Raw genomic sequence first — 12712 nt, 5'->3', positions numbered from 1 at the left:
TATCGATAACAAAATAGTTTTGTTGAGTTAATAATTTTGGATGAACACATCCTGTATGCTTCATCAAATATACTTATCAAATAAAACATTTCATCAAGTTTTGCTGTGTGATTTTGTCACTTAACAGGATTAATATGCCTGAATACTTTACGGTTCTCCCTCCCTCTCTCTCTCTCTCTCTCACGCAAAAGCAATTGACACGTTTCTATCTTTTTATCTATCTAAAGAATACCTTAACTTAGTCCGATACTAGCATTTACGGCCAGGCGTACGCATCTTAGTGAAACGCAGTTTCCGCCGGACTAAATTTTGGCGTACGTCCTAAGGCCTAATTTAAGTTTCGTCGTATCTTACGCCTTTTAGTGAAACGGGCCCCAGAACTATACCTTGCTGTAAGCACGCTTTGTTTGAGATCAAAAATCATTCACTCTGTGTTACTCGAGACGGGTGCCACATGAAATAAATCAAAGTACTGAAGTACTGACAAGAGTTGATTTTATCGATTATTATTTATCTTAAAATCATCGATATTTAATTTGTTTGGCAAGTAGTAATAATCAGGCACGTAGCATCGTTTTTGAAAGTGGGGGGGGGGGGGGGGGGTAGACTCATACAAAAAATCTTGACAAACCAAAAAAAAAGAAAAAAAAGAAAAAAGGAAAATGTTATATTTCCCAAAATCTTCAAAATCCTAATCCGGGTTGGGGGGGGGGGGGTAGGGGGTGGGGGGGGGTGGGGCTGGCTACCATATAACTTCAATTTCACTACTCATTCCCTTATTTTCATACCAATTTTTTACATACTCCCAAAAAAGTGGGGGGGGGGGGAGGGCTAACTCAATGATTATTCCATTTTTTATAATTTTCAAAAATTTGTTGCTGCGAGAAAAAGTGGGGGGGGGGGGGGCAGGCCCCCCCCCCCTGGCCCCCCTGATGCTACGTGCCTGATAATACTATGTATTTGAATTACGCACAATTTTATAATATGAATTCTCGGACTTTTCCGACAAGAATTTCGAGAAAACCTCTATTGAATCATGTTTTATTTAAGAATAGAATTGATTTCATCAAATTATGTATCGGTATTAGAAATTTTTCAAAAATTGTATGGATCCAACCAATAATGAACGTTAGTCTCGTTCAATCAGATGCTCGGCTATCTCCGTTGATCTCCGACAAGTAAGAGATGCCAGGTCACGTGATAGCTTGATGATGCGACCTCTAAATACTCTAGAGAGTGACTCTCTGCTTGTCGGAGACGTACGGAGACAGTCGATGGTTGAACGAGACTATATTGAACTCTGGCGTAGGAATACATACGACTGCTACGACTGCAAAAAACTTCTAAATTGTTCGTACAATTTAAAATCTGACTATTTCCAAGATCTTTATAAATAAGTTTCCTTTTAAAAATGTTTCAGCGTACATTACATCGAATTTATCGATTATTTTCAAGAACTAAGTATTGTCAGCGGTGATGATTTGTGCTTAGGTCCAAACACTCTTTCAGTTTCGGTTTGCCAGAGTAACTGCATGGGAGAGTTGATTAAAATCAACTCCCAAAAATCATGCCGAGCAAAAACGTTTTAGTTAAACCGGTAGCAAGCGAAGGTGTTGGGTGATAAATCGGGCGCGTGGGAGCACTAAAAAAAAGTTTCAGCCTAGTTATAATAAGCAAAAATCCAGGCCAATTGACTGTGTTCAATAAATCCAATATGGCAACGATTGATTCTTTTTTGATTTTTAAGTAGGGGTTATTATTTTCATTATGAGAAAAATTTTGTACCAATCAATTATGATTCTATTTCTTAAGGATAAAGGATATTGTGTTAATGTTTTCAATAGAATAGAAGATGATTGATGCAAAAAAACGACCTTTTAAATCGCGTCACGCGAGACTTGATTGAGAACAGCTAAGGAAAACAAATACCCGATTTTAACGTCATTGTTGACACAACCTATGTGAGAATTTTACCAATCAATTATGATTCTATTTTTAAAGGATATTGTTTTCAATAGAATAGATGATTGATGCATAAAACGACCTTTTAAATCGCGTCACGCGAGACTTGCGATAGTTGCTTATATGTCCCTGGTTGTAAATAAACACTTTTAAAGTACATGTATAGTATCATAGAAAGTAAAATGAAAATTTAATGTAAAGATAATAAAGTAAAAAAAGCGTCCATAACTCATACTGCTCTTTTAACGACTATGAAACTTTTTACAATCACTATACATTACGAGAACTAGAACGAAGGGTTAACTGTGTATGGCCTAAAATCAAAAAATAGAACGGAAATCGATATGCTTTTTATAAAGAAAGAAACTCATACTAGCCCTATAGGTCAATTATTTTGTTATATACAATTCATCCTTTAAGATAATAAAAAAAAAACCGTAACATTATGATACTTAATTCTATATGATTATTGTATATAAATAAATCTATATCTGCCTATTAATTTTTAATATTGAACTTAAAAAAAAATAACGGTCATTCAAATAAGTCTATTAAATTGCTTATGTTAAACGTAGTTCTTACTTTCAGTTAGGGATGGCAAATATTTCTGATCGGTTAACGGTATATAATGTACCATTCCGACTATTTAACTCCTGAATTGTATCAGAAATTACTTTATGGTGCCATATTGATTGATTTCATTTAAGCTTTCTATATACGAACAATAAGACGTCATATATTGATATGTTCAAATTTAATGAGAACCGTTCATTAAAAAAAAATGAAAAATAATAACAACGAATAAATAACGTCGGGCGGACGGGTGGCTGCCAGTAGGGTACCCCTATTATAAGGATAACTCCTCATACAGTTTTCAAGATAGGAAGTCGTTGTATTGCATATCTATTGGACATATATTTGAAATATACATAACACTTGTTTTATGATTTTTGATTCTTTTTGAAACACAACCAGCTGTTGAACTTAGTTATATTTTGTCAAAATATTGCATATAAGGTACCCCTATTGTATGGATAACTCCTCCTACATTTCTCAAGATATTGTTGTTTTGCATATCAGAAGCACATATATCAGACATTTTAATATTTCTTGGATTTTTTTTTTTATAATTCATGACAAAATCACTTGTTGAACTTGTATTTTGGCAAAATATGATATATAAGATGTCTTTTTGTGTTTTTAAGACAGGAATTTTTTGTTTTGCAGATCAATTGTAATAAGATGTGCATATTATTTGGATTTTTATGTTTGATAATTGTACAAAAAATACCACCAATTGATCAAAGTTATCTTAAATTTGGCAAAATATTGAATAAAGAGTACCCAATTTCTCTGGATAGGTAGTGTTTATCAATGCAGGGTTGACAAAAGTATTATGGATACTGTTCACACAAAAAAACCCAGCTTGCTGTGACAATGACAACTTTTCTCTTATTAGTCCCCTACCGGTTTCACCGGAGGGGACTATAGCTTTCCTCTGCGTCCGTCAGTCCGTCCGTCCGTCCGTCCGTCTGTCTGTCCCACTTCAATTTTCCACACTTTTTTTCTTTATGCATTTGAGGAATAATATGAAACTTGCTGAACAGCTTCAAAATGTCAAACTACAGATCAAGTTTACACTTTTGTAGCGTTTGATTGACATATTTTCGAGAACATTGATTTTTTATATTCCAATTTTTCAATGTTCGGGTTCGTTATCGGGTTCGGTGTGTACTGAATAAACGAGGCCAGTGTGTAGTCAGTAATAATATCGTGCGTTACTTGTACCATTCCTTTTATCATTTCTAACAAACAAATAATTTCTGTAAAATAGTGTCAAACATTGTGTTGTAAATTTAATCGGCAGGGTTTTTTTTGGTATTATTACAATCGGGTTCATTGTTGGGTTGGGCTGTTTAACTGTTTGGTTTGATTCGGGGTACAGAAGACGGTAAGAAATGATATTGTGCATAACATTGCATTGTTTTCACAAATTTTTACCAGCGAATACAGAATAGACTTGGCGTAATTACAGGAGATGAAATAAAGAGTATTATTTTACCTATATTGTATATAATTTCTATATCAGCTATATAGTTTTAATTTCCTCTGTTCTTTTATCTCTGATTAAAGCATGACATCTCGTTTACAATAGCTCTGAAATAGTTGTGTGCTTGGAAGCTTTCATAGAATAATACAAACCGGTAGGGGACGTGTATTGCTTATGCAATACTCTCAGAATGCTTGTTTAAATTCCTTTTGGATAGGTCCAATATATTTTCGAAAGAAGATAAAGCACTTCTCTAATTGGTCAGACGTAAAGGTCGTGTGAATATCATCTATCTTACTTGTCAGACAGACCCTGACGGGTGTAAGGAGAAGGGGGACGTAGAATCAGTTGGTTGCTAGGCAACTCTGTTACCATTGATACACATACCGACATTCTTAGCACAAAATGGTCTTGATTTTTGCTGAAAAACCCACTTTTTCAGCTTACATATTTATTTCAATTAAATTAGTTTGTGATAAATCTTCATCAAACTCTCAAAGCATCACATCTTAACTATTGAATAATACATTAATCAAATCAAAGTATTTATTTTTCTTTATTGTACCAAGGGCTTAAAAGTACTTGGTTAACGACTTTGTAAAAAACCTAGAAATGAGGCATTTTTGGTGATGCCCTGTAAGTTCTTGCGGACAGGTTGATGCAAACCGACACCAATCCTGAATTGACTAGGTCTTCTGTTATCAGACACAATCAAAACATGATGGGGAAGTTACCTCAAAATTGATGCTACATGGAAACAAAAGTATATATTTTACAATTTTCGAACTTCATAAAACCCTTACTATGGTTCATAAATATGTATAAATTATGTCCTTTTGAGAAAAAAACATGTAAATATTTAAATGTGCAATAAATTGAGAGTGTTTGTAATATTGGTTTACAAATTATTGAATTTAGGTAAGATATATACACAATCGTAACCATGGAAACATGATAAGCAATTTCGTTCAATTCTATGTATAATAGACAGTTTATGTCTTTGTATCTCATTTCATTACGTAACAATTACCAAATTTTGATGAAAAAAAGGAGAACATATTTTATCAAACTTAAGTCTTTAGCTAAACTGAGCTGAAAGCATTTTGGAGGGCGTCCGTCTCTGTCTGTCCGTCCATCTGTGAACTTTCCACATTTCAGCTTTTTCTCCAGAACCACTAAGTCAATTCTAACAAACTTAGCACAAATCATCCAGAAGTTTAGGGGGTTCAAATTTGTTAGAATGAGGGTAACACCCTCATTTAGGGGGTAGTGATAAAGGACTAAACATCTGCTATGATCTTAACATTTGACCTTGAAATTGGTTCAAGGTCACTGCACACTTTTTACATAAAAGTTCTATTTATGAAAAGTATGAGCCAAACAGAGCTTAAAGGAGGCTGTATATGCTTAGAATTTTTAGAGTAATCTGATATGACATTCATTAGATGGACAGATGTTTGGATGGATGAATGTACAGACAAACAGATCACTATAGGCACATTCAGAGCACGACCCTTATTTATAATTATTAAAAATTTGTTGGCATTCTTAAAAAATCTTCTCAAAAATCATTTGGCCAAAAAAGCTTTAACTTAAGTGGAAGCATCCTTGGATAGCGTAGACTCAAGTTTGTTCAAATTATGATTCCTAGGAGTAGGGTGAGCCCACAATCAGAGTGGATGAATTTTTACATAGAAATAAAAAGAACAAATTCAAAATGTTCTTCTCAAAGAAAAAAAAATATTGATGCTTAAAATGAGAATATGCGCAGAAAATTTTAAAGATCTTTTTTAAACAAGAATTACTTTATTAAAATGTCAAGATCCATGTTCTAATTTCATCAGAATTTTGGCTACAGTTGATTAGGTGAGCCATGAGGCCCTCAGGCCTCTTGTTTGCATAACTGATTGCTTTGATAATATTTTATTATATGGTAAGAAAGATCATAATGCTACATGTACATGTATTCATTTAGTGCAAAAAACAGTTGACTTCTTCCTTGATGTTAAATTTTCATTCAAATAATCTAATGATTAAGGTATCGAAATATATCATCATGATAATTATTACTCATACCAGTAATAAATAGTATTCTAATATAAATTATCATGACATCCTTTGTCATCTTCTTTTTCAATCCCTCAAGTAATTGTTGCAGCACTAATAAAATCATACATCTCTATTTTATTTAATCATGGCTTTAATGAATTGAAAAAAATGCATAAGGATGAGAATGCTGAAATTAATTAATTTTCAAAATCAAGTGTATGATTAGATATAAAAATATAATCATACTAATGTACTTGTAAGTAATGATCCATGTGTTGATTAAGTATATACTATGTTTATGAATGCTTGCATTTTTCTTACCTGCAAAATAAAAATAAAAGTACATCTAATTATAAATTGTTGTAGTTTCCATTTCTCCATTGCTTAAAATGCCAATTTACTCACTCAAACAACTTGTTTTTTTAATTCATGAATGAACCCATATGCTTATAACCATGCTCAGATTAAAGAAAAGTTTAAAGAATTCTTAAAAAATTATCTGGAAACTGTTACTCAGCATACAAGGTTATTTTTCAGTTACCAGATATACACTATTAATACCAAATAAGTCCTTGTAATAGAACTGTATTTGAAACACTCTATTCCCCTTAGATCAAATTATTTGCATGGCTGCTACTTTCATTCCATATTTCCTGTTTAACTGAAATGAAGTATCAGGAATTTTCAAATTATCTTCTTTAAAACTTCACAATCTATATTATACAAGTACCCGAAATGATGTTATAACTATTAATTTACATGCATTATTTACAAAAATACAATTCCTGCAATTTACCAATGCAGAGAATTTTTTAACATGTTCATCCAAATAGCAAGTTTGTATTTAAAGTTATGTTTACATTCCTAATGCATAATATTTTATCCCTATTATTGTTTCATACCAATTAACAGTTTTGGCTGAATCAGAATGGCTCATTTACATAGAACTCAGCATAGGAGTTATGCATGAAATATAATTTCTCAACAGAAAAAAATATTACTTTTATCAAGTAAGCTATAAATTCATTACTTATCCCAAATGTCATAAAATTTGATGCTGATTTCAAAAGTTTATAATAATTTAAATCTTAAGGTATGTGAACTTTAATAGATAATAAAAGTAAATTAAGGTAACTCCTTTCATAATACAATGGACCCCACAATACATTTTAATAAACATTATTTTTAAGTGTTTTCCTGGGTAGGCCGGATTCATTGTCAATTTTTAGTTCTCTTTATGAAATTTGTAATTCTAAATACAACAGGGGAAATGACCCTGACTCCCGACACCCATATAGATCAGTGCGTGTAATGGCAAATTATTTATACTCAAATTTTTGAAGAAATAAAAAGTTAAAAGATCTGCGAATCTTATATTTACAGTCCTATTCCTATATCTATCCCAATGATAATTACTAGCATACAGACCAGTAAACACAAGCCAATTTATAACAATTTAATACCTATCAATACATTACCTACATGCATTTGTATTCATTGACGTAAGTATGCCTGGAAATATAATCCTTTCAAACAGTATAACAGTTAGTTTGGTAACACGTTTCAACTTTCTTAATAGCTAGCAGGAAACTTATAAAAATTTAGAAACTACCTCTAACTGTTGATTGTATCCCCTGCATATATGAATGCATTCTACATAAATGTACATGCAACAAACAGTTGTAATACATGTATTTTAAAAATGAATACATGTACATAAAAGCATATGTGAAAAGTGTTTGGTTTTAACAATCAATTTTCTAACTTTAAAAAGATACATATGTGATTTTTTGTGTATTTTCTAAGCTTTTGTGGTGAGGGAGGGGTTAATGTTCATATTAATAATAGAATACCAGAATATGTATGGTAATAGCTATATCTTTGCACACACGTTTTTTGCTTACAGATTTAATTAGTTTGGTTTTCTTGTGTGTATTGATTTTCGTGTTTGTTTTCATGCAGGGATTGAAGGTACTAAAAGGGGAAACAACTCATATATTTTAGATTGAAAGAAACATTAATACCACATGCATGTAAAATAAGTTCCAGTGGTATTGTAATTAATAAAACTGGTATTTGTTTTTGTAATTTATGATTTTTCTCAGTAATTCATATGCATAACATACCTGAAGTAACAAAGATCCATTAAATCCAACTGCACTACATTAACATGATAAGGCATTGGATGGAATTTCAGAAACACCCATAGAGGTTCATGTTAGATGTGCAGTGACAATATCTATTGGTCTTAACAAAAATAAGCATTAAATCTTCAAGATTTTGGGGGAAAAAACCCCTTTGTTGTCATGTTGTTTCGACACTTCTGTTTTTGAACTCTCAGCGCAAAAAAGTTCTATATTGCAGAGGAAGATAATTCATTTTCCAAAAATGTAATAATTTTTGAACTTATTATTTCACAACAATAAGGTATGCTTCCCCATGTTTTTACATATTTAGATAGATGAATAATTGATGATTTTAATTCTATGCTTGTTAAACATTGAGCTTGCCACATTTTTTATAACACTGGAGTAAAAATGGCTTATTTTGATAAAAAATGAAGTTTGGGTCGAGTTTCCATGGAAACTGGCCAGTATATAGACAATTTGGCATGTGCTTTTTAGATAGTTTAATAAGGTCTACATTCTGGAAAATTTTCGGCAAAATATGTTTCTATGCGTGCCGAAAAAGTTTAAATGCTTACAGAGAATGGCTCTTAATTGGAGTTTTACTATCATTCATGCATGATTGAAGAAACTCTAGAAAGTTAAAGCAGCGGCATTGTGTTTAACAGTTATTAACACCTTACAATATGCCAAACATCCTCTACTTAATACAAATCAATGCTATAAGTCATGTATGGAAATGTCAACATAAGCATAGCTAAGCGCTTTATTGTCGTTAGACTTCTACTTTCGGTGCATCAAATTACAGCCCCCTATGAGCCCTGTGCATTTGGTTGATAGTGTTGTTGAGGGACTACATAAACAATGCATGATTTACATGTGAACAGCGATACTTTCTATTCCTTTACAAGCTAAATTAGCTTAGCTTGTAATGAACTCTACAGTTTATTACCCTAAACAACATCAAATGTTAACTGGTACAAACTGTACAAATGCATTGGAGTGTTAATTAAAACCAATCACAGAAAAAGGCGAAGCAATAGTTTTTAGAATGCAGAAAAATCAGGATAACTTCAAGAATGTGAAAGTTACATAGATTTCCAACATAATATTCGAATAAAAGTACAGTATGAATTCATAAAGCGCCGAAAAAAAAACTACATTGTTTATAAAAATAATTTAACATGCATTTCAATTCAATCCTGCTAATAAAAATCAAAATGAAATCGAAATTATAAAACTCTTGTTTAAACATAATTTTTTTGTTTAGTGGTACACAAAAAAAGGAATCGGTGCACTTTCTCGAAACGCCCAAAAGATTATGTGGTTATTGGATTTATGTCTTGTATTTGAAGTCTCTTTTGGCAAATAGAGCATTTAAGACAAATTATCTACATAAATATCAATATCACTGTTTTATATTATTGTTTTAATTACCTTGTTTGAAATAACCAGTAATACCAGTTAGTGTGTTAACGTTTAGGATTTGAAGATGAATGATACACAACGTGGTTTGTTATGGATTGCTGGGTCAGCTGGGATAGCTGCGGCGGGTGTGGGTAAGTTGTTTATAGCATTGTTGGTGTAAAATATTTGAATTTGATTATTTATTTTTACTTAAAATAATGAATTTTTACAATATATTCAAAGTCTCAATTATATGATAGAAAGTATCATCCAAGCTCATAAATTGTCTACCTTGATAAGTCTGATGATCAGGGTTTATACGGGGTGATCCATAAATTCTGATTCCATTATCAAACTTTACGAAATACCGATAATATAAATCGTTAAATAAGGCATCATTCTAAATCGCTTTAATTCCATAACAGTTGAAGCTAAATTAACAAATTCGACTTGAAAAATAAATAATGACGTCATATAATTGATGTTGGATTTTTCATTCTTCCCTAAATTGCTACAAAACGTTCACTTTTAACTCTTATCCGTTTTATGATGAACTGGGTTTTGCAGACCTAAAACTTTTTATATTAGTTGGGAAGTAAAACTTTTAAGATCGGGGGGAAAATGAAGTGTACCATACATCCATATACAGTGCAAGAAAAACTAAGGAAAAATATGGAAAGCAAGCAAATAAGATTCTCAGTTTTGTTTAGATTTTCTGACTGAACATCTTAAAGAAACCCTTAATATGTTAACAAGAAGTGTATTAACGAGGCCGGGTCTAATTTGTTCTGCCCTAGATTTTTGAATGAGATTTTTGACACGAATTTCTACTTACATAATTATTATTTTAAGATAAAAAAATAAGACATTTACCACAGCGTTTGTTTAAGGGGTCATCTCAAAATTTGTTAATTTTTAAGATAGGACCCTATAGGATTTTGCCTGAAATGTATCAATTTTGCACATTTTTTTTAAACTTCTGCCCTAGGGATTTCTTTTTCTGTTCTATATATTAAAGTTATTGCTAAAAGGCATCAAATGGTCAAATAAAAAAAAAACCTTTTACCTCCTGCTTTGTTCCAGGGGTCTTATCAAATTTGTTTTTTGTATGCCCAATTTCCCAGATTTGTCAGATAATGGCTATTTTTTATTTGACAACGGCGGAAACGGTGATCTTTATAGTATTATTAAGACATTCAAACATATTTAAGTAATAGATAGATATATAACATCACATATTAAGGGTCATTAATATAAAATACATGGTTACTGTCTTGAAAAATATGAATTAAGCTATATTTAGGCGGGTTAAGAAAACGTGACAGAGGGCTAGGCTTGCTGAACACTCTTCACGTTTTCGACCCGAGCCCAAATATAGCTTATACTTCGAGACATTTATGCTTAATCCATAATATAGTATTAATATTACGGATCAAACGAGCTATTTTCAAGAAATTTCGCTGAATATCTGCAGTTGAAACTATCACGCCATGGCGTCAACAAAGCAAAAAGATGACGTCACAATGCAAATGAAACGCTGCGCGAAAGCGTGCGTACTCGTTCTGTACTCAGCCTCGGTAAATGATACCAAAAACATTATAATTCTGAATAAATGCAAATCAAGGCTTAAGAATTGTATAATAAACATATCAAAAATAGTTGGGTGGTTCGAAAAAAAATCATTAAGTCTCCCTAACGAAAGTAGGAGACATATTGCTTTTGTACGGTTCTTCTTCTTTCTTAACCCTGAACTTGTCAGTGACGTTTCTCAAAGATGGCCACATGGGATTATACAGAACTCTATATAAACTCTATATAAAAATATGACATACCTGGTTGGATTTTTTTTCATTTAAGGTTGGCCAACCACATTTTGTGGGGGTGGAGGGATGGGGATGGGAAAAAATCGTAGACTATTGTAAAAGGTTATAAGTTTAAAATGGACAGAGATAATGAGATAAGGCTTTCAGAATCATATATCGACTATTACAGGCAATATATGGGCTTTATTAGATCATCTACACCCCCCCCCCTTCCCCGAAATTTAAAGTGACTATATATCTAAAAAAAAAAACCGGTTAGGATGCTGACGCCAAAACCATATACATGTATATTTTTGTTCCTTGTGTCAATGGGCATCAATTATGGTATGTAGGCTATCGGCCCCCGGGGATGGTCCCATCCCCCCTCGAACACAAAGTGCCCAGATATCTAGAAAACAGTTGAGATCTTCACCCATTAACAATATGTATTTTTGTTCTTTGAGTCAAGTGGCATCAAATGGAATGAAGGTCATGAAACTCTGGGGTGGTCCTGACCTCCCTTTAGCAGGATGTGCCCAAATGGTTAAAAAACGGTTGAGATTTCCACCCATAAACCATATACTAGTTTATTCTTGTTCTTTATGTCAAGGGTTATACAATGGTATGTAGGTCACAGGCCCAATGGGTGGTCCTGGCCCCCCTCGAAGAGGAAGCGCCCAGATATCCTGAAAACGGTTGAGATTTCAACCCTTAAACCATATATATTCTTGTTTCTTCTGTTAAGGGGCATCAAATTATTTAGGTTGTGACGGTCAGACCGGTTCGAATACCGGCGCCAGATAGCTCAGTTGGTAGAGCACCTGACTAGAAAAATTCAGGGGGCCCGGGTTCGAATCCCGGTCTGGTCCGTCATTTTTTCTCCCATCCCGTTACATTTGGTGCCGTGACCAACCCCTGGAACTGACAGGTGAACTCCTGCCAGGGGAAGAGCCTGGGGTGATCTTCGGGGACGAAGATCATTTAAGGGGGAGGAATGTGACGGTCAGGCCGGTTCGAATACCGGCGCCAGATAGCTCAGTTGGTAGAGCACCTGACTAAAGATTCAGGGGGCCCGGGTTTGAAACTCGGTCTGGTCCGTCATTATTTCTCCCATCCCGTTACAAGGTCATGGGCCCCGTGGATTGTCCTAACAACCTCGCGAACTGGAAGTGTCCAGATATCTTAAAAACAGTTACAATGCCCACCTATAAACCATATATATTCTTGTTCTTCTTGGTCATATCGGTTGACCCCTGGGGAACATCATGAGATTTCAGAGATAGAAATTATCAAGTATGAAACCGTTTTGTCTGGAA

The 12712-nt window shown here is 33.3% G+C and overlaps 1 non-coding gene across 1 annotated transcript; it reads left to right on the top strand.

The window, feature by feature from the left end:
- The first annotated feature begins 12190 nt into the window (after nt 1–12190).
- Trnas-aga (transfer RNA serine (anticodon AGA)) lies at nt 12191–12267 on the top strand. The gene is given in 2 exon segments: nt 12191–12227; nt 12231–12267. It is a non-coding gene; the product is annotated as a tRNA-Ser (tRNA).
- Nucleotides 12268–12712: the final 445 nt, after the last annotated feature.

Source organism: Crassostrea angulata, chromosome 8 (assembly GCF_025612915.1).
Source record: "Crassostrea angulata isolate pt1a10 chromosome 8, ASM2561291v2, whole genome shotgun sequence".
NCBI classification, from domain to species: domain Eukaryota; kingdom Metazoa; phylum Mollusca; class Bivalvia; order Ostreida; family Ostreidae; genus Magallana; species Magallana angulata.
This window is presented reverse-complemented; position numbering and strand designations above follow the sequence as displayed.